The 21,159-nt window shown below is 49.7% G+C and overlaps 1 protein-coding gene and 1 long non-coding RNA gene across 6 annotated transcripts in view; one reads left to right on the top strand and one right to left on the bottom strand.

Annotated features, from left to right (window-relative positions):
* Positions 1–266: 266 nt before the first annotated feature.
* LOC142848076 (uncharacterized) lies at positions 267–3,859 on the bottom strand. The gene is made up of 3 exons (XR_012910357.1): positions 3,474–3,859; positions 3,076–3,137; positions 267–684 (listed from the first exon to the last, which is right to left on the bottom strand). It is a non-coding gene; the product is annotated as an uncharacterized LOC142848076 (long non-coding RNA).
* Positions 3,777–21,159, top strand: part of Hrh2 (histamine receptor H2) — a 40,911-nt gene continuing 23,528 nt past the window's right edge. For 2 of the 5 annotated variants that reach the window (XR_012910354.1, XM_075969609.1), the window contains exon 1: positions 3,968–4,056. The gene's annotated coding sequence lies outside the window, so the exon portion shown is untranslated. Of the gene's footprint in view, positions 4,062–21,159 lie in introns of all 5 variants that reach the window. The other 3 variants (XR_012910355.1, XM_075969611.1, XR_012910356.1) reach the window with 3 other exon arrangements.

Genomic DNA, 21,159 nt, shown 5'->3' with positions numbered 1-21,159 from the left:
GAACTGAAACCCTCACCACATCTCAGGACTCTGGGTGCACAAAGGCCAGCAAATCGTGCCCACTCCCAACCACACTCTTGGTCCTGCACAAACCCTAAGCCACCATAGGAAATAACCGGTGACAAAACCCAGCTGGTTCTCAGTGGAATTTTCCACAGGCTCCTCCTATTAAATGTTATCACCATACTGTGTCATTCATCATTTTAATTGTTGCATTTGTTTGTTTGTCTTTCCCTCCTTTCTCTCTCTCTTCCTTTCCCCCTTTCTCCACCCCCCAATTTCTAGCTGTCAGACTCGGCAGAGATTATGCATTCTACAGGAAAAAACTTTTTTTTCCTTCTTTCTATTTTTGTCAACAGCAGTTTGGGTTTTCTTAGCATGAGAGATTTCTTCCGGTGCCCTTTGCCGGAAGAAGATGGTGTTCACACACTCCGAGCAGGGGAACTTGGGGATGGCAGCCTCCACAGCCCCTGTAAGGTCGGACCGATGTCTCTGTCAGGGCTTAGCCACTTCCAACGGTCTCTCCATGGGATGGAGCTGGAAAGCTTCGGAACTGGAAAAGGTTGCAGTTGGGAGGCTGGTTGTAGCATATTTCCCAGCACAGGCAGTTTGACCATCCCACTGTCTTGTAGTGATGTGGCGAGCAGGCCTGCTTTTCATCCCGCCGGGATCCCGCACGGCTAGCTTTACATCCGAAATAACAACACACAAATTGCATTCATTTAAACACTGCCTGGCCTGTTAGTTTCAGCCTCTTATTGGCTAATTCTCACATCTTGCTTAACCCATTTCTATTAATGTGTGTAGCACCACGAGGTGGTGACTTACCAGGAAGATTCTAGCCTACGTCCATCTTGGGTCGAAGCTTTATCGCATTTGACCTCACTTCCTTCTACCCAGCATCCTGTTCTGTTTACTCCACCCACCTAAGGGCTGGCCTATCAAATGGGCAAAGGCAGTTTCTTTATTAACCAATGAAATAAACACAAACAGATTGACAGATGACAATACTACATCACCGTCTTGTGGTGGCTCTGCTCCCTTGGGGTTAACTCCTTTCACCCAGCTTATTAACCCCATTCTGATCAGCACCCTGTCCTTCATACCTGTCTTCTTCCCATCCTCTCAACAAGGCCACACCTCCTACCTCAAAGGAACTTGCTGCTCTTCCCATGGAGACACTGTCCTCCCCCTCTTATTTCGCCATCTCAGTTCTAATGTCAATCACACTAGTCATGGTAAACACAGTTGTCCCAGGTATCCCCAGTCCTATTACCTGTTTTAATTTCCTTTAGTAGAACCACCTGGCCTGTCTGTCTCTGTGTGGTGTAGTAGACCCTTGTCTATCTTGTCCAGCTCTGGATCCTGGCACAAAATTAGTGCCCAACAGGCTTCCGTAGACTTTTGCTAAGTAAATAAGTGAATTTAATACTTCCTTATTTAGTTTTTGTTTATTTGTTTTTGAGGCAGGGTTTCGTGCCATTTAGGACACTCTGGAGCCAAGGACAACCTTGAACTCTTGATCTTCTGGTCTCCCAAGTATTGGGATTACAGGTCTACACACCACACCTGATTTTCTCTTCCCTTTCATTCTTGATTTGGGCCTTGCCCAAGCTCTTTGCAGCAGGCATTGACTATGACGCTGCCTTTACAGACTAGGAAAGGGCCTCAGAGTTGGGAACTGATCCTCTCTGGCTTGCCTAAAACAGGGAACTGTTCTCTCTGTGGGCTGACGTGGTTCTTATGCTGCTCTTGCCTGAGCCTGCTCTGCATTCACCTGACAGTTCTAGGCCAGCTGAGCCTCACTCTCCAGCCGCTCTGTCATCTGAAACGGCTGCACAGTGCAGTGACTGGAGCACCACAGGGATGGTGGAGAGAGAGCTCAAGCTGCAAAGCTCCCTGATCCAGACCCCCAGAGCAGGGTATATGTTCCACCCCCCATCGCACAGGAGCCTGGACCAAACTGTGGGGGTCATTTTGAAACAGCCATCCTTCCAAGCCACCAACGGCTCGAACCAGCCTGACCGCGCCTACGACTCGGAAAGAACTGAAGGGATCACGACCATCAACAAGATCAGATGACTTTGGGTCTAAAGAATGGACTCGGCAGTTAAGAGCACTGGCTGGTCTTCCTGAAGACTTGAGTTTGAGTCCCACCACCCTCACAGTGGCTCATATTTGTAACTCCAGTTCCAGGCTGTCCAGTGCCATCTTCTTGTCTCCATGGACACAAGGCACACTCATGGTGTAAAGACATACATCCAGGTAGAACATTCATACATACAAAACTAAAAACTAAAAACTTTTTTTTAAAAAAAAAAATAAAGAGATCATATGACCTCAGAAATTACAAAGGCTTTCAGCAGGCTCAGCTCTTGTTAATAGTGCTTGTTTCCTGGGGACTCAGATAAGGAAGCAGCCTCTTCCAGAGGCCCCTCTAATGGCATCCCACAGAAGACAGAAAAGAGACATTGCGAGTTCCAGTCAAAGCCATTCCCATCAACACATTAGTATCCATACAAGTTACAGCCCATCATGGTCTAGCTGAGAAGAGCACTATGTGGGTGTGGACAGTGGCCTCACTCATCGTGAGGAGGCCACTGGGGATGGGAGGAGCCTGGATTTGAGTGTAACTCCAAGGAGAAGTGTGGGCTTGCACTTTTGTTTTGTTTGTTTTTGATTTTTTTGTTTTTCGAAACAGGGTTTCTTTGTATGTAACAGCCCTAGCTGCCCTGGAACTCACTCTGTAGACCAGGTTGGCCCCGAACTCACAGAGATCCCCCTGCCTCTGCCTCCCGAGTGCTGGGATTAAAGGCATGCACCACCATGCCCGACTCAACTTGCACTTTTTACAGATGACCTGGGCTGCTTGTCAATGGCGAGCAAACAAGAGAAGCATCCAGAATGCCACCTTAAACTGGTTTGGCACATATATCCCTAGTGAGCAGAGGATATACAAAGCTCCTCTTTCCCTCCCACTGCCCTGGCCAAGGCTTTCTCCTTTGCTGTCCAAGCCTCTCTGAGGTGCCTAGGACCCCTTAGGGCTACAAATGGAGACACCTGCCTAGTGCTTACCACAGGGCTTTGATAGATGGGCAGGATGACCACAGTGCCGTGCCAGGCACGGGAGCAGCAGCCTGGCAGAGAAAGGCAGGTAGGTGAGTGGAGCAGCCCCTGGGTCTTTGGGGATCTGCTGTGTGAGGGAGTTCTCTGCAGAAGTTTGGCAAAGGGAAGTGAGAGATTCAAGTCTATGCAGATTTCAAGCACATACTTCTGACAGGTGCTCCACCTCAGGCTGCCTTGGCTCCACATCTGGGAGATGGGACTTCCTGCCTGGACAGACTTTATTTGTCCTACCCCCCAAACCCCACCCCCTCCCTGTTGTCACCAGAACCCCGTTCTGACTGAGCTCTGCCTATTCTCAGTTCTCAAACCTCTACCTTTCCAGGTCCCCAAACTGGTTCTTCTCTCACATTCTGCAAGCTTGGAGTGGTCAGGTCCCGGGAATTCGGGTGAAGGATTCTGCCGATTTCGGGTTTAGAATTCTCAAGCCGGAGTGGGCCATAGCTAAGCATCCCCTCTCACGCCACCAGTGTGCAGGCAGGTGGGCAGGGTCTCAGGCCAGGGAGGTGCCCAGGGTAAGGGCAGGAGGAAGCCATCGGGTGTGTGTGCGGAAGGGGGGGGGGTTGATAAGTGACCCTGTAAAAAGAACAGAGACAAGGGAGAAAGTGTGCAGAGAAGGAAAGCGGGGGTTGGGGGAGAAAGAGAGGGAAAGAGAGAGGGAGGGGGAGGGAGAAGAGAGAGCAAAAGAGGGAGGGAAGGAGGAAAGAGAAGAGGAGGAGGGAGAAAGGAGGACAAATAGGGGAGAGGAGGGGATGAATATGTGAGAAAAATGCTAAGGAAAGGAGCGGCTTTCAGAATAAGGAGGAGCGAGCTAGGGGCGGGGACGAGGAAGTGGGTGTTAGGCGCACGCCACCAGCTCCATCCTTGTCCCAGCCAGTGCAGGCGCGCGGACCTAAGCGACCCGGTGCTGGCAGCGCACAGCAGCAGCACCAGGTAAGGTAAGGTGGCCGCCGCCTCCCGGGAGACGTCTCCTCGGGAAGGGAACGCGGGTGGGTGACGCGATGACCAGGCTGTGGCGTGGAAGCTTTGGCTGCCTGCTCCAGGATCCTCGGGGTGCGTTGTGACCCCGTGCCCAGTTAGACCTCGGGCTGCGCTGCAAACAGCAGGCACCTGACCTTGAGCTAGCGCCTCTACCTCGGTTTCCTCCCTGTAACCCTCAAGGGTCATACCCACCACAAAGTGGGATTAAGAGCTAGGTTTGCAACCCCATCCCGCCAAGCGAGGGATTGTGGGGCAGCCTCAGACGCCCCCTACCCGCTAGGGTGGATTTGAAAGTCTACCTTCACCTTAAGGCTTGCTTTGTCCCTCAGTCTGGGCAGTGGCGTTGCTCCCCTGATGTATATGTGGGAGCTTGGAGAGACTTTTGGATTGCTGAGCACCAGTGAGGCGCCTGGGGCTGACGGGAAGGAGGCTCTCTAGTTTGTCAAGAACAGGTCGCCCTGCCTACATCCTCCTGAGATGCTGCCCCAAAATGGGGAACGAAGACCCCCCTGCGCTCTACTGGGAGGGAGGGACTCCTCCATCAGGGGCTTGTGGTAGCTGTTGTCTGGTAGAGGAAGTGGCCTTGACTCTGGCTTTGGCCTCTGGAGCAACCCAGTGACCTTGAGCCTGGAAGCCTAGGTTTCCCCACCTGACACTCATTCTGACAACAGGTTGATGCTGCTGATCCTATCCTGGCCCTGAACATGAAATATGACCCTGAAATGCATAGCTCAGGGCCCGGCACCTAGCATGTACCCCTGATCAGCTATGCTTCCCTGCTTGTTCCCTGTGTAGGGGGCAGAGTAGCTACGCTAACTGGAGGTGGCTGATGACTGTCGGGTTCCCTTACCAAGCATTGTCTTTAAGGGTCAGGAAGGAAGGTCACTTCTCAGTGTCCCACAGAAAGCTGATACCAGGCCGACTGCCTGTGCAGCTGACTCCTCTCCGTGCTGTATCACCCTGTCTGGGTCAACCTCCTCCCGTTTTGTCTCAGCCTAGATGGTTTCCCCGGATTCCGAAGCTGGCGCATTCCCTCTGTGCTGGACTAATAGCTAATTTGCACTCACTGCATTGACTCAGATGTGTATTATCCAACTCTCATGAAATGAAGGATACATCAGAATTGGAGGGACAAGGCAGAAGGCAAAAATCTGGTGACAGATTCCATCTGGCAAACACTCCTTTTAGAAACACTGTCTCCTGAAGATCTGGGGACCCTTCCAGCTGTCATGTCCATGGGGAAAACAAACCCAGCTGTGGTCCCACTCCACCAACACCCCAAAGAAGTAAAAGCAGGATTAAGCTGCAATTTGAAGGATTTAGCTCATCCTGGGAGGGAAAACATCCCTGATACTGGGGTAAGGGTCTTGGCAGGCCAAAAATGTTCTTTGCCAAAAGTGTTTTAAGACAAGAGTGCACTCACACGAAGTAACTGGGATGAGGAAAAAGACTCTATCAATCCTCAAGATAAGCACCCAAACTCAAGAGTGTCTCCACGGCCGAAGAGAGGGCTTGGCATGTCTTTACTGAAAACAGAGAGCTGGGAATGGATGGGAACAGCCTAACCCATTGCAGATACAGATGTGGCCCCAGGCTTGTGACAAAAGCTTGGGGAGAAGGGGGAAGGGAATCCAAAGGCAGTTAACAATGTTTGCCCAGGGTGACAGGGTTGTTCCTCAGGCTTTCCTGATTTTATGCAAGGAGCATATACTTCAGTCATCAGCACACAGGCTTCCGTGGCTTCCAGGACTGTGGTCATGGGGAGAAACGGAGAGAGTGAACAGAGAGGCATTTCCAGTGTGGTTCTGTGAATGGACACCCTGCCTCTGAGGGTTCCAGGTCCCCTGGAGCAGGTGTCCTTAGAAGCAGTTTGCCCGATTAAGTTTGTCACCATCTTTTTGTTCCCTATCTTTCATCTGACCCCTACCCGTTCCCAGTTCTCATATTTATCTCATTATGAGTTGCATAATACAGATCTGAGAATTCACTCCCCTGCTCAAAAATAGGTCCAAAGTCCTTAGATGGGAATGCATGGCTCTTCTGTGCTTCATTCTTACGGGTACGCACCTTCCCAGGGACCCCTGAAGGTGGAGGTTCTAGGACCTTTTCTCACCAGTCCTTGCACAAAGCTAGTGTGAGTGTTCTTGTCAGTGGCAGAAGGACACAGGCACACCTGTGTAGAAACCTGTCAATGTCACAGGCAGAGAAGGAATCATAATCACTAATGCCAACAGCACCTGACACTTTGTGTGCTCCCCAACACATGAGTAACCATCCCACAGCCCTGTGAGAAGCAATGCCCTGGCCCACGTAGGTTATAAAATGGCTCCTGAGTGACCACAAGGTGATAAACTCTGTGCTGGAGTCCAGGGACCCAACACAAGGCACCTACTCTACAGGGAATGCAGAGGGAGAATGGGTACCCTAAAATTGGAGAGTGTAGGAAACGAGACCTCAGGGGGAGATGCTCAAATGATTCTGCAATAGTCGCCAGCAAGGAAGGCGGTACTGACCAACAACCATGCTGCACTTCAGGGGACCTTGTTGACAACTGCAAGGTTTTGAATGTCACAATGTCGGGAGGGATGCTCTGGCATCTAGCTGTAGAGACTAGGGACACTGTTGAGCAGTCCACAGCCCTGTATACTGCTGTAGACTCCCAGCCCTGCAGCAAAGAATGACCTTGCCCCAAATGTGGATGGTGCTGGGGTTCACAAACCCTAGGGTGGAAGAGATCCGTCCTAAGTGAGATCAGTATGTCCAAGATGTCTGCAGGTAGACACTAAGTGTTCTTGTGAGCTAGCCACTGTCATCCAGAACCTGCTCTGTGGCTGCCGGGCTCCCATGCTTCCCCTTCATGCCTCCAGAAACCAGGGTGGCCTTTTATTTAACTATAAAATTTTATACTAGAAAATCCACCCATTTAAACTGTACCAGTCAAGGGTTTAATAGAGCCGCTGGCTTTCGAAAGCACTCTAAACCTTACCCACACCCATCGTATAGGTTGCTTGTATTGGTGGGTCCACAGTCACCAAATTTTAAAACCACTTTCACCATCACTGAAACAAACATTAGCCGTTCACCCTCCCCTTCACCCTTCAGCAGAACCTACCTCAACCCAGCTGTTCATCTACTTTCTATCTCTGTAGACCTTTCTGTTCTGGACATCTCGGATAAATATTCTCACAGCATGGGACTTTTCGTGACTGGCTTCTTCTACCTTGGGAAATGTTTTCATGGCCCATCCTGTTGGAGCATGTTGATGCACATGCTTGCATGCCTTTTTAGAGCTGACTAATATTCCACTGTTTGGGAGCCCCTTTCTATTTACCAGTTGATGGGAAGAAGTTGGGTTGCTTCCACTCTAGGGCTGTTTTGATCGGTGTTTCTGTGAGCACTTGGGTACAGGCCTTTTGGAAAGACGCGTACTTTTCGTGGGGTGTGTACGTGGGAGCAGATGTACCCATTGACTTGAGTTCCCCCATCCGCTTGTGCCTTTTGTTCAGGATCTGTCCAAACATTCAGGTAAAGCTTCTCACCTCACTTCCTTACTTAGACCACACTGTGAACTCCACAGATGTCTGTCTGCCTGGCAGCCTGTGACCTTGGCTGTGTCTCTCCTCTCTCTGCTGGCCTCAAAACGAGCCCTCTCCTTCTCCAACCTTGGTATGTTTCCTCTGTCCATGTTGCCCCAGGTGGAGCCCCATAGAGGCCCTCCCTGGCATCTCCACCTCCAGGCTAGCCCAGACTCCCTAGAACACCTCAAAATTTCCTTTAATCATTCTTTCCAACCTGATAAAATCTTGACGAACTGCCTCAGGTGTGACTCCACATTTCCTCCCTCTCTGAGATCCTGGGCAAGTAGATTTTCCTCTCTGGACCTCAGGTGACCAATCTGAAGAAACCACAGGGGCCTATCATTGGCTGATCTCAGAGGGGTTTTTCCAACTCAACCCTTGTTTGACAGTGTAGTGAGAAGGGTGTGGGCCTGGCCACAAGGAGAGAAAGCTAGCTAGGCCCACGATGGTCATGGATCGGAGCAAGCAGAATGGCAAATTGCTACCAAACTCATGAGACCTTTCTCCTGGAGTATATGGGAACTTTGGCCTGGTTTCTGGACTCAGAAAACAGCAGAGGTGATCATAAATACTTCTAGCTCCAGAAAAAAAAATGAATACCATGGTCACTGCCAACTCTAAAATTACTCCTGATAGAATGGCCTCCAAACATTCAACCAGCACCTCTGAGCATCAGGGCTATCCGTTCTTTCACTGAGACATTCAGGAAACACTCGCTAAGCCTGCCATGTGTCGAACCCTGAGCAGTTCACAGAAGACAGAGGCGGGTGAATGTGGCGCCTGCCCAAGGATGCATGTTTAGCAGGAAAGACAGTGCTGAGGATGCCAAGGGACAGCACAGCCCTTCAACCATGTGCAGCGCCCACACTTGGAGAATCGAGCGCTCCCTCTTCAGAGGAAGTCACCTCCAAAGAGTTCTAAGACTGCCTTGGAGGTGATGGGTGTGCAAGGAGTGGCTGCGTCTTCCAGGCAGAGACACAGAAGGTCCAGAGGCATGGGGCTGCCGCGCTTCCGGGTGTTTTTAGGGCAGTTAGAACAGCTAGGCTTCATTTGATGTCCACAGGGGATGGAGTGGGAAAGGGTTGTACAGAAGTCCACAGGACGCAGATCCTTCTCTGCCGAGTGCACTGTGGGAGCCACATGGAAGTCTAGGCTTTCAGTGATCAGGTTTGCTATCCCTTCAGGAAGCACAGAGGAAGGTGGGCTAGAGGAGGGTATAGACCTGGAGCCTACTGAGGATGCCCTGGCCCTCGATCCTTACAGCCAGAGAAGGGAATGGATTCAGAAGGAATGGGAGGTCAAATCACCAGGGCAAGTATGAGGGAAAGGGAAGGGAGGGATGCAAGTGGAGAGAAACAGCAGCGGGAATGGCTCCTGGGGTCTCGGCTGCCATGAAGGAGGCCCAGACTGATGGGAGGTGGCATCTGAACCCAGAGTTCCAGTGTCTGGAGATAGAGGATGAAGGAAGCCAGACAGGGTAGTTCAGACCCAGGCATCTGGGTGGCAGAGAAACAGGAATGAAAATGCAGAGAATAAAAGATGAATGAAGCCTTCTGGGAACCTGAAGAACAGACAGTATGCTGGGAAGTGGGCGGGGGGAAGGGGGGACACAGACAGACAGATGGACGGATGGACGACTGAGGCCTCATCACAGCCAAGAGCAGGAGGCTCAGCTGCAGGGCTACTATGGGTTATTTCCAGAAGCAAAAATACTCATTACTCAGGAGAAAGCCTTCGGTTGGAGTCAGGCATCTCTCGCCTCAGCTCCCACGCCCAGAGTGGAGCATATGCTATCTTGCTACTCTAACAGAGGAGGATGTTAGTCCTCCCCACACTACTGCCAACGAATCTGTCCCGATCGGGAGCGAAACTCAAGCAATAATGACCTCTGAAAAGGCATTTTGAAAAGGGAGGTGTAAGACAGGGAGTCTTCCAGACTCAGCAGGGCACAGGAGGACATGCAGTGACCACATGTCCAGGGGACTTCCACAGAATCCACAAGATGTTTGTTTGAATGAGCCAAATGTTTCATGTTTCCCCAGCAGATATTAATTGTGCAGAGCGGTGGGTTTTGTCAGAACTTTTCCATGCATGTACTTGCTGTGTTTCGGTTATAGTCATACACCCATTACCCTCTCTCTGGTCCCTTCCCACTCTCACTAATCCCCTGGCTCTTTCCAACCACGTTTTCTTCTGCTGTCACATCTCTCTCTCTCTCTCTCTCTCTCTGTGTGTGTGTGTGTGTGCGCGTGCGTGCGTGCGCGCGCACGCGCACATGCACGCAGGCACGTGTACACACATGCATGTGCATTTGCACACGTGTGTCTCAGTGGTTTTCACTGGAGTTGTTTAGAGGAGCACGGGCAAAGGTTTGTTTATGTGGGGAGTTTGCCAGTGGCTATACCACTGAAGAAAGTTTTCCTTCCTACCAAGCAACACTCACCGTGTGTGGGTTCTAGGAGATGTGGAGCCTTGAGACCCTTCCGTGATCGACTGTCAGTTAGGCTCAGTCCTGCATCCATAGGTATATCAGCTGTGGTTCACGAGTGCAGGGGCTACATCATGCCTGGCTCAGTGCTCCACACCTTCCCCATGCTTCCCACCCCCTTCCTTGGGCTCTTGCATTCTTTCTGCCCTTTCTTCCAAGATGCGCCCCGAGCGTTGGGGTGCTGTAAACGTCTCCTTTGTGGTTGGATATTTATCAGTTGTTTATTTATCAGCATTTTGATGTTATGAGTCTCTGCAGTCAGGGCTAGCAAAGCTGACAGCAGCACTCGTGAACGGGCCTGGACGCAGCCGTGTAGAGGCATTTGGATGGGCACATCATGTCCATTCAGCAAGATAAAGCAATTGCTTCTTCACTGGGGCCTGCGCCTTCCCCAGCCACAGGCTTTTGGTGGGTTTCTAGTAATAGAAGTGAATTGCCTCCTGTAGAGTAGGCATCTAATCCAATCAAAAGTCTGCTAGTTCCCCTCATAGCTGTCTCGCCTCTGTTGCGCCTGGGGACCTCTTGCCTGGCTGGTTATATTGTTAGATGCAGGGTACACAGTTGAAAGGCAGCTGTTGACAGCTCTCCCCCTGCGGTCTACACGGCCCCTTCCAACACTGAGGGCTAGCACAGTGGGAAGGAAGTTTCCAGACTAATTCCAGGTCCAAGGCATATGAGAGTCACCGTTTTTAAAGGAAAGTTCACTGGAAATGAAGGCATCCTTGTTTTAGAGCCAAAAGGTTTGAATTCACATCCAGCATTCTAGCTTCTTCTGAAAAATGTAACGAGGTGGCTCTGGGCCCATAGCTGTTCAGTGGCCACCCCTCTGGACATGGCTCTACCCGTCCCCAACACACACAATGGATGTTAAGGTACACAGCCCACACACAGCCTATGTGGATCCTGTGGACAAGAGGATTTGATCAATCCTGAGCAGGGCTGATGAGGCTTCATCATGAAACCCGGAACATCATGTCCCTTTTCTGTTGTTTGTTTGGAGACAGGCTATCTAATCCAGTGTGGCCTCAAATTTACAATTCTCCGGCCCAAGGCCTCCAAATATGGGAATTACAGGTATACACCACCATCCCTGAATTGACAGGCAACTAAAAGCCTAAGACTTGTTTACGTCTTGAATTTTCCATTAGTATCTTCAGGCTGTGGATGATCACAGAGAAGAAAACACAACAGATAAAAGGGCTCGCTGCATTTTATTTAAATTTTCATTATATTCATATTATATATGTATTCATATTTTTACCCCAAAGGGGAACATGTATATGCTATCCTATATTGCATGCGCTGGTTTTTATTTGCTAACATTAACTCTCAATAAAGAAAGAATGTAATAATTGGTATCAATAACACATACCCCAAAAAACAGTTTTTACAATCAAATCTCTCTGGGAATTAGTATTTTGCGGTGTTCTCCCCTGCTTCATGTGGATAGGATAGAAGTTCATAGAATCATTACATTTGAATTATTTGAATCCTAGTGAGTTTTAAAAATCTAATTACAAGTATTTCCCCCATTATTATTTGTAGTTTCCAGTGTGTGGCAGTAGTAGGTGTAGCATCTCTGATGCTTGACTCAACTACTCTTAAGTTCTGAGCATCAAAAATCACTTTCACCAGTCAAGCCATTATCAAGAGCACAACCCCTTCTGTGGCTAAGTGGGCATGTCTGGGAAGTCTGGCCCTTGGGGTTGGTAGAGCAGGAATGGGGGGGGGGAATAAGGGGGGGGGAATAAGAGAGCTGCTAAGTGAGAGGGCGGGACGGAGTTCCAGAGGAGGAACAGCAGAACAGGGTAAATGCAGGGGAGAAGATAGAGAAAGGCAGGCAGACATGTGGGCCAGGGATTGGCTTGTCTATCAGCAACCCACAGCATTGATGCCCTAATGTGAGCTCGAAGATACTGGGGCCTCCTGATCCCTTACAAGTCAGATGATGTGGTGGTTTGAATAGGAATGGACCCCATAGGCTCATATATTTCAATGCTTAGTCATCAGGGAATGGTATTATTTGATAAGGATTAGGAGGCGTGGTCTTGCTAGAGTGGGTGTGGCCTTGTTAGAGGAAATGTGTCACTAGAGGTGGGGTTTTGAGGTTTCAAAAGTCCTAGCCAGACCCAGTGGCTCTCTCTTCCTGCTGCCTGCAGATCCAAATGTGAACCGCTCAACTACTTCTCCAGCACCAGGTCTGGCTGCGTACTGCCATGGTCCGTGCCATGCTCCCCACCAAGCTCCCCATCATGATGATAATGAACTAAACCTCTGAAGCTGTAAGACAGCCCCAGTTAAATGTTTCCTCTCGTAAGAGTTGCCTTGGTTATAATATCTCTTCACAGCAATAGAACACTGACTAGGGCAGACAATATTGTACAGGGACAGCTGGTTCTTCTAGGTGACAGGTGAGAGGTAGGGAGACCTGAGCTGTTGCAGCCAGAGAGAAGGTGCTGGTCTAGGGGAGTCTTGCTCTTGACCTTTAATCAAAAAGCCTCCTAACATCCTCTGAGGTCAGGATTATTTCACCACTTTTCAGGAGGGGAAATGGAAGCAGGAAACAAAGCTACTGTCCCCAAATTGCTTATCCCTGGTCTACTCAGATCCTGCCCAAGAAGCCCAAAGGCCATGCTTCTGGCCTGGACACCTGACTTCATGGGCACTCCAAGCTCTCCCAGCTCTGTGATGAGAGCCCCCAGCAACTGCCAAAAAAAAAGTGTTTTTTGCATCTGGTGTCTGAGGCCCACTGAGAATGAAATGGGGTGGGGAGTGGGAACAAGGCTCTGACCAAGTCAGTCAAAGCCATGGGGCTGTTGAAACAGCGTCCACATGCAATGTATCCGGGGTGGATTAGGAAGGAGGCTACAAGGCCAGCCAGAACTGCCTACATCAGAGAGGGAATGGGGAAGGAGAGGAAATGAGACTTCCCCAGTGAGGGAAACCGAGGCTGGATTCTCCACTGGACTGTCTATATAGACATCTTCAGGGAGGCTGTGCCTTGTCTACAGTCTTATCACACACCCTTGAAAGACACACTGTGACACAGAGGCATAGAGAGCCCTGTCTCCCCTCAGAAGCCGCAGTGTTCATGTCGCCAATGTCTGTCATCCATGTGACATCCAGGACGTGAGCCTCGTCTGCTCACTTGAGTATTTTAAAATAAGCTTGTATCTATTTTAAATTCGAGTATTTTAAACTAAAACAAACCAGGGGCCAGTGTGGAGATGCTCAGAGGAAGAGCTCTTCTCAAGGATTCCTGGGGGCTTAGGTTCCATCCTGGCACCACTGTTAGCAGAACAATTTCCCACTAGTGAATTCAGGCTTTGTTTCTATTCTACGAGCACATACTACCTTTCCATTGCTACAGTTAACAGAATTACAGAAGGAACTTAGTTCCTTGTTATAATAACCAATCTACCTCCAAGTTTTCCTGACCAACTCCCCTGCTTCAGGGCCATGACTGTGTTCAAACCCATGCAACCCTAACAGGACCCTCTTAATATTCTCAAAAAGCCTCAGCACTCCCCCAGGGGAATTGGCCTCTTCTGCTCTTGGCCTGAGCCGCAGAACCTCAAAGATGTCATGATCATCTAATTGGGTAGAGACTTTCTAAGAAGCCTCAGTTTAACAAACTAAGGGAACTGCTACCTCAAAACGGCAAGCTCCAGCCTCTCAGAGACCAGGAAGCTGGCATTCCTGCCTGGTAAATCTGCTCTAAGTGACCCCCAGCATGAGGACAGACCCAAAGCTGACCACTAGGGATGTGGCCCTGGAATGTCTTCCAAAGGCACCAGCCAAGTGCAGTTAGCTAGAGGATGCCACAGCAGAGCCCAGCCTCCCGTAGACATGCTCAGGACACTTCCCTCGTCGTTCTGCTGGGCAGACAGCATCCAGCACAAACCCTGTCTTCACAAGTGAGGCTCGCCTCATGAGACTTCTTGAGGTCTGTTCTAGAAGTATGCGCTTTTGCTCCTTGTAAACTAAAAATATTATGAAGCCAAGCCATGACAGTCAGACACTGACCCTAACTAGATATCTAGATGTTTCCATTATATCTCCTGATTATAAAAATGGGCATTCAAAAAATTATGAGATTGTTTACTCCCAATAACACTCTTCAGCAGACTGAAATGCATGTAAGCACTGGCTTACTTCTTTACACGAACATCAGCAAACTGAGGGTAATGCATGTCACTGAAGGGGCTGGGGTCAATCAAAGAAAGCTAGCCCGTCCATCCATGTGGAATACTGGACAGAGATTCCTGCACACTCAACGATCTCTGGGCTGTTTCCGTCTTCAGTCTGGCAACAGATGATGCATAGGTCCCATGAGCCTTGCCCTTACCGCTGGCTTCCCTTCTTCTCCCTCACCCCATGGCCTCCCTGAGACCGGACCGCAGGGACCCCTTGACTGTTCACAGTGGAGGTCAGTCCACTGGCCAAAGACCTGCCACAAGAAAACTACAAAAATCTTGTCCTGGCTAGCTTTGCCAAACCCTGTCTGGGCATAGGCCTGTTACAGTGTTTCTTATTCCACCATGACTGAAAGGTGGTTTGACCAGAAGCCTCTGAGGATCTTTATCAGAAGAGCCACCAAGGGCTTATTGGGCTTATGAGCCCTGTGTGGGTTTGGTCTCCTCAGCAGATTGGAATCTTACAAATCTCCCTCGGCCCCATGTCTCAGGAAACTTCTCTCCAGGTATTATGTATTTAGAGTCTGACTATGCCTTGCCCCCAGGATAGACTCCTAGCTCCACAATGATCCAGCCCTTCCCACTTGGCCTCACCCCTCTCCCTCACGATTACTGCCACTGTTAGGGGGCTGTCACCAAAGTGACCCCTTCCAGCACGGGCTCCCCTTCCTCTCTGCTCTCCCCCTTCATTCTCCACCTTCCAACCCAAACACAGGCCCATCCAGCCTGCCCTGGCCCCATTCCCAGTCCACAAGCTGCTTTAGATAGACTTGTTTTAGTCGCTCGCTGCCTCTCTCCATCTGGTGACCTTGGCTGCCTTCACTTCCAGACAAGGTGGGACTTCAAATAGGCTTCTGTGACAGAGAAGCAGACAGTCGCCATGAGGCATGCCATCTGTGGGGGAGCCTCCATGTTCCTTACACAGCCCCGACTTCCACTTTCGTCCTCTCAGCCAAGTGTTGTGATATACTACTCAGAGACGGAAGCACAGCCTCAGAGAGGTCAGCGACTTTCCCAGCAACACAATGATAGCCCTGCTAAGCCAATATCCGACACACATCAGGCAGCTGCCTTCCCACAACATGGTGATGGTTCCCTGGGGAGGGTGAGATAATCCCCCTGGTGCAGAGCAGGCAGCCCTGGGGACCACCGAAGATAGATTTGGATCATCAGTGACATACATATAACTAATGCCCAGATGTCATGTAAACTTTCCTTTGACCGTGGAGAAGACACCTGTCACATGCTACCATGCCCACTCCCCATCGCCTTTCGAAAGCAGACCAGTCACCCTCTGGTCTGCCCTCTGGGGCATCCATGACATTGGCTGTGCATTTATTGTTAGGGTGACCTATGTGTGGGAGAGTGATTCTATCCATGCAGATGAAGATCAAAAAATTCCTTTTGCAAAAATATTTAACCAATTCAAAGGGGAAAATGTCAGATAAAAAAATATAGATGTGATGTTTTGTAAATTTGGCTAAGATTGTGATGTGGTGGAGGAGTGGAGGAGGCTTGAGAAACAGGGAGAGGGAGACAAGATGAATACAAGGTGAATTCCAAGGTTGACTCTTGACAGACATAACCAACTGTGTGACCTTCATCAAGGTAGCTGGTTTCTCTGTGTCATTTTGCAAAATGGGGTGACAGTGATATTCCACAGTTCTCCTACAGGCCTCACATTGAGGTAATGGGTGTGGAGAGACTGGGGGAAAAGGATGACCTAAGATAACCAACAGGGTGAATGTTCTTGGCAAGGGTTAGTTGTTTGCCTCTGATACCTCTAAAATGACCCAGCCGACTATAAAGCTTTTTCCTATACAACTAACCTGTACCCTGGGGCAGAGAACAGAGAAGGAAAGACCCCGTTCCTGGGGAGATGGTGACAGAGGTGACCATAGCAGTGACTGTGGTGATGACCGAGATGATGAGGTTGATGGCAGGGGGGGAGTGGCGTATCCATTTGGCAGACTTGAAGGCTGTGCGGAACAGAGATGCAAGGACCTGAAAGATACAGAGTTCTGTAGCTCTGTCTGTAAGGAAGGACCTGGAGCCTCTCACAGACCTACAAAAAAAAATTGCAAACTCACGTCCATGCATACAAAGTTACAGATCAAAAGTACAAGAGAGAAAAACACTAACTGCCAACGGCACCTTGTAATCACACAGCCTCATAGTGTTAGCCATCTGGTCACAACCACGGTGTCCTTTCTGTGGAATGTGCATAAACTGCAATGCTTTCCAGCCCTGCTCCCCGGGGAATATCGTTTTCAACAGAAAGTGTGTGAAGCCCTTGACAGGTCTCTAAATGACATATTGGAAAAAGTCTTGTAAGAAAGTTCTCTGTTATTAAAAGTACGTAAGGAGACCAAGATGGCTGTCTCTTGGGGATAAAAGGGCCTTCGTGAATATTAGGGGGTGGCTGTGTTTGGATTCTATCCACATCTCTTCTATTTTGTTATTTGGTAAACACATAATTCCTTCCTGCTTTCTTTTGTTCCTTCCTTCCTTCCTTTTTCCCCCCTCCCTTCCTTCTCTTCATGCATATAGAGTAGGGAGAACCTCAAGTCATTCTAAGCCTGCTTACTCATTTTTCTACCAAAGAAACTGAGTGTATAAGATATAACCTAGAAAATCAGAGTCACACCAGGACTTAGTCTGGGAATCCAAATTTTCACTAGGTTACCCTCCTCACCCCAGTTCCTGCCCTGGGAACTTTTGACCCCAAGGTGGTGGGGATTCGAGCTCCCAAAGCAGGGAGTCCTCTACTTTGCTTTCTTGAGAACCAAGGCAGAAGTTTGCCTTGGCTCAGTCTAGCCCCCGTTGATACACACCTTCACCAGGCCTTCCCCACACCTGCATGCCAACCCTTGCTCAGGGTACACTTTGACCAAGATACTCCAATTCTTAATCTATAAAACAGATATGAGCAGTAGCTACAGAGCCGCAGTGGAGATTAAATGAGATCTCGTGTGTAATAGGAGCTAGAATGTTCCCTGGTACTTCAAAGTGCTTGATAAATGGGGCATTACTATGTGATGGCCATTCAAGTCATATTTGGCCACTCTCCAGCTAACAACCGTTGATCTCCTATTGCCTGTCAGAGAGCAAGATAAAGGGGCTCTTAGATCTTACACTAACCAGAGCTCACACTCCTACAGGAAGTGGCAACAAGCCAGGTGGGTATAGGCAGGACGCTGAGGCAGGAGAATCAAGAATTCATGGTCACTCTCGCCTACCTAGTGAGTGCAAAGTCAGCTTGGCCATGAGATTCTGTATCAAAAGAATTAAGTAATGCAAAATGTGCTATGTAAAAGGCCGGGTGGGGTAGTCGTGACAGTGGTGGGTGGTCGGGTGGATCCCCCTTCAGAACTGATACCTGTGCTGAGCTACTGAATCTGTGCTGGCAGAGTATCACAGAGTTGGTGGCACCAATAAAGAAGGTGGCAGCGAGAGGAGAGAAGACGGATATGGATTTTTGAGGCAGGACACATGGGGCTGGCTGGTGGTTGGGTGCTAGTGATGAAGGAGCATTTCACTGAGCAATGTTCATCTCTGAACAATGAATTGGTTGAAGGCTGGACAAGAACAGAATAGAAAAAAAGACTCAGAGACCTATTGTCTGAAGTTTCTGTCCCACCTGGTCCTGAAGCCATTAAATCCCAAAGAATCACACAGAGGTCTACATTAATTATGAATTGATTGGCCCATTAGCTCAGGCTTCTATAAACTAATTCTTATAATTTACATTAGCTCATTATTCTTGTCTGTGTTAGCCATGTGGCTTGGTACCTTTTTCAGCAAGGCTTGCTCTGTGTTTGGCTTCTTCTGCAGCTGGGTGATGACTGTAGACTGAAACTTCCCTCTTCCCAGAATTCTCATTGTCCCGCCTCTACTTCCTGCCTGGTCACCCCACCTCTACTTCCTGCCTGGCTACTGGCTGATCAGCATTTATTTAAAACACAAGTGACAGGGTACAGACTACCCCCCCCTTTTTTTAAAGCATGAACTCTGAACCGAATCTCCTTTGTTTAGCTTTTCTATTGACCATTATCCATAACAACTTGTAAGCCAATTCTAAACAAAGACAAACATCCATAATCCATTTTTTTGGGAATGTGGGCATAGTTTTCCAAGCTATTTCCTGCTGATTGGAGGTGCTGATAATCTTATGGGGACCTGAAGAAAAATTAGAATCATGATCAAGTCCTGACTGGAGTATCCTGTGAGGCTTGATCATCTCAGGCAGCAGTCTTGGAACTGTTCTGGATGTAGAGCTGAGACATCTGGGCCATTCCTCCTATCGGAGATTCCTCAGGAGGTCTTCCTTGGTCAAACCTGACTTTTCTTAAGGCAGAATGAATCCACGGGGACCCACTTCCTGGTTTCTGAGTGGTGATACACAGAACAGACAAGTCTACAAACAGTAACTAAACGGCTAGTCACCAGGGGTCGGAGGAGGGGACCGACAAGGAGAGGGTCTGCTTACAGGATGCTGTGTTTTAGAAGCCAGCTGAGGGGAGGGTTGTACAGTGTGACCAAGATACTGAAAACTGCCGGACTCTGCACGGCCATAACAGAGACTTATGCAAATTCCAGCTCAGGTAGGGAAAAATAGATGACGCAGGAATAATGGCTTTCTCAGACAAACACAAAACTAAGGGACCATGTCCCCAGGAGGGTCTTGGCCACCTCCATGCACTGCTGTCAGATGCTAAGCAGATGTCCCTGAAAGGGAGACATGACAGCCGAGCTAGCCAGATTCTAGATGCACATGGGAAGGCCGTGAATGCTCCCAGACTCTGACCTGAACCTTGTTCAAAGTTCTGCCAGCCGCCTCCCCAGCTGTGCGTCTTTAGACAAGTGACTTGCCCTCTTTGAGCCTTAGTTTTGCTACTCATCAGGTGGCAATAATGACCCCTGCTGTCGACGTGTTACCACCTGTATGTGCCTGGTCTGTGGAGGGTGACGGGAGCATGGGGATGGTCACAGTCTAGGCTTCAAATCCAAGCCACCTTCTCTCTCTATGATCCATGCATCATACTAGAGAGGCCTCTGTGCCCCCAACATCCTGCTCTGAGCTGATGGGAACCTGACTGGGAGGTAGCAAGGCTCTTACCACCCTGGGCCAAGAGCAGCAGCTACAGGCCTTTGCCCCAAATTCCAGATGACATTCAGATATGCTCACCTTTTAGCCTGTTTGTGTAGGGGGGTGGAGGGCACCATGTTTGGAACAAGGTGACATAAGGAGAAACAAAAGCCAGCTCTCGTTTTAGGTTCATGTGGCCGGAAGACACACAGTGTGGAATGAAAACCTCTGTACAGCTAGGCCTTCCCACTAAGCTACAGTCCCGGCGTGTCTTCCTTCGGTGATGGTAACGACCAAATGTCCCATCCACTATGGATGAGGAAGCAGCTGCTGATCTCACTATACAAAAAAACTGAAAGGCTCCCATGGCCATGCTTTTCAGGAAGGAAGAAGCCTGAGCTGCAAATGCAGGCAGTCAGGCCAAGCGGCCTTTGTCTGTTGAAAAGCTAAATGCAGAGTGGCTAAAAATAGGGCCTGTGGAGGCAGGCGGATCTGGGCTCAAATCCTGACTTGCCTTCTTCCCGGTTTTGAGACTCTGGGCAAGTGCCACAACTCCTAAACTTTGCTTTCTGCCTTTGTCAAGTGGGGAGAATAAAAACCCCTCCCCTGACAAAACTGTGCAAAGATTAAATAGAACAGCGCACAGCCCCAGGCCAGCCATGAGGTAAACCCTGTGGGCTAAGCTAGTTCCCCAGGGCACCAGCCTCACTGACTGCTCAGGGAGACCTGGCATTCTGTGCGTCATCCACTTCACAGATGGTCTTGAACTTGTACTGAGAACCGTCACTGGCACCCTGTTGCTGTCAGAAGACTAAACATCTAAACACTCCATCCCTAGCTGCATTTGCCTCCCGACGACCAGCTGGGAAGACAGGCAGGCTCCGGACCTCACAAGCAAGGCAGGCACTGCCATTTCTACTCTAAGGGAACCTCTGGGGGACATGGCACAGTCACATACATGACCATCGGCTGTGAACCTCACGGAGGGAAGGAGAATGGCCCTGGGGCTTAGGAGCCTGGAGGCAGTAGACTTCTTACAAGGCAGCCCTCTCCCTAACCTAGAGCCCTTAGCACCTCTGCCTCCACCCCTCTCGTTCTGACACACACACCCTCACACATTCACTTACTCTGATACACACACTAAACATACACACTCGCACATACACACTCAGAGCTGCCCCCACCCCAGGGCTGGTTCCTCTGAGTCTCCTTACCTCTCTCAACCTTTATTGTCCACCCCTTGCTGTTCTGAGTTCCTGGAGAGCTGGGACCTGCCATGTCATTTCCATCTGTGTCCCTGGCCCCTGCCTCGTTCTTCTGCATATGACGCTAAGTCCCAAGTCTCAGCTCAAGACGAACCTCCATGTCAGCATTTCCTGGCAGCCCCAAGAGGGCAGAGAGCACTCTTGAGAAGGCCTGACCTCATTTCAGCCACGACCCTCTAAGCCCAAGTCACCTTGCCAGTCACCATATGAGGTGGCTGCTCTGAGGCCTAGGTGACTCTGTTCTTCCACAAAGAATGAAAGTCATGGTGCTTCAGTAGCTACCTGCTTGCCGCATCCATTTAGGGCTGCTTCTTAGGAGTTGGTTCTGGGGCGCTTCTAACCCTTTCCGCCCGGGGTACGTGGGACACTGAAGTAAATGGGCTGCCCTCTGGAGACCCAGTGACATCAGTGTCTGATCACCTATGGTGATGGCTAGGGG

The sequence above is a fragment of the Microtus pennsylvanicus genome, chromosome 4, assembly GCF_037038515.1.
Source record: "Microtus pennsylvanicus isolate mMicPen1 chromosome 4, mMicPen1.hap1, whole genome shotgun sequence".
In the NCBI taxonomy this organism is placed as follows: Eukaryota; Metazoa; Chordata; class Mammalia; order Rodentia; family Cricetidae; genus Microtus; species Microtus pennsylvanicus.
This window is presented reverse-complemented; position numbering and strand designations above follow the sequence as displayed.